The following is a 1187-nucleotide window of genomic DNA, read 5'->3' on the forward strand; positions in this document are numbered from 1 at the left end:
AGTTCCTTCGAGGAACCGTTTCTTGTAGTTGGACACGTACGCCCCACGCAACTCGGCAATTCCTCTTTGGTGTTCATCCGAGAGATGTGAAAACAGGTTTTTGAAACGACTTGTACGAGAGTGTGTAGAGCAGCCTTATTCATTATAGCCCCAAACTGAAAATGGCCCAAACGTGCATCGGTGGGGAAATAAATCAATAGTGGGATATTTATGCAACGGGATGCTATTCAGCAATAAAACATACCAAACCACTGGCACATACGACACACGCGATTCTTTTTAAATTAATGAATTCATTTTTTAACTATGGCCACAGCACCCTGAACAAGCCCGATCCTGTCTGATCTCGGAAGCTAAGCAGGGTCGGGCCTCGTTAGTACTTGGAGGGGAGACCACGTAGGAAGACCAGGTGCCGTAGGTGTATAAAAAACACAAAAAACATTATGAATTCATTTTTTAAAGAGCAGTTTTAGGTTTACAATAAAACTGAGAAAAAAAGGCACAGAGAGTTTCTATACTCCCTACCCCCACCCCGCCTCCCGGATACAGCCTCCGCCATTATCAACATCATTTACCAGAATGGTACGTTTTTCACCAAAGACGAACCTACGCTGACACATAATCACCCAAGGTCCCAAACTCACCCGAAGGCTCATTCTCAGTGTTGCACATTCTGTGGGTTTGGACCGCTGGATGAGGACACGCATCCATCGCCCCAGTATCACGCCCCGAGAATCCCCCGTGACCTGCCTCCCCATCGCGCCCCACCCCACCCCTGATCTCCCGCCTCTCCCAGAATGTCGCGTGGGCGGAGTCACACAGTGTGCCGCCCTTTCACTCTCTAAGGAGCGTTTACGGCTCCCCCACACCTTCTCATGGCTCGACAGTCCATTGTCTGGATGGACCGCGGTTTGTGTAACCGTCATCTACTGAAGCACGTCTTGGTTGTTTCAGGTGTTGGCGGTTACGACTAAAGCTGCTGTGAACACCCATGCACAGGTTTGGCGAGGACATAAGTTTTCATCTCTTTTGGGTAAACGTGAAGAAGCCCAATGGCTGGATTGTACGGTCAGCGTATGCTGAGTTTTGTAAATAACCGCCACGCAGTCTTTCGAACCGTCTGTGCCACTCCACACTCTCGCCAGCAGCGACGACATTCCTGCTGCTCCGACCGGCATCGGCGCTTG

General features: G+C 50.0%; 1 pseudogene; it reads left to right on the forward strand.

Annotated features, from left to right (window-relative positions):
• The first annotated feature begins 302 nt into the window (after positions 1–302).
• On the forward strand, positions 303–421 carry LOC118606156 (annotated as a pseudogene).
• Positions 422–1187: the final 766 nt, after the last annotated feature.

This window comes from Rousettus aegyptiacus, unplaced genomic scaffold, assembly GCF_014176215.1.
Source record: "Rousettus aegyptiacus isolate mRouAeg1 unplaced genomic scaffold, mRouAeg1.p scaffold_m13_p_7, whole genome shotgun sequence".
Taxonomy (NCBI): domain Eukaryota; kingdom Metazoa; phylum Chordata; class Mammalia; order Chiroptera; family Pteropodidae; genus Rousettus; species Rousettus aegyptiacus.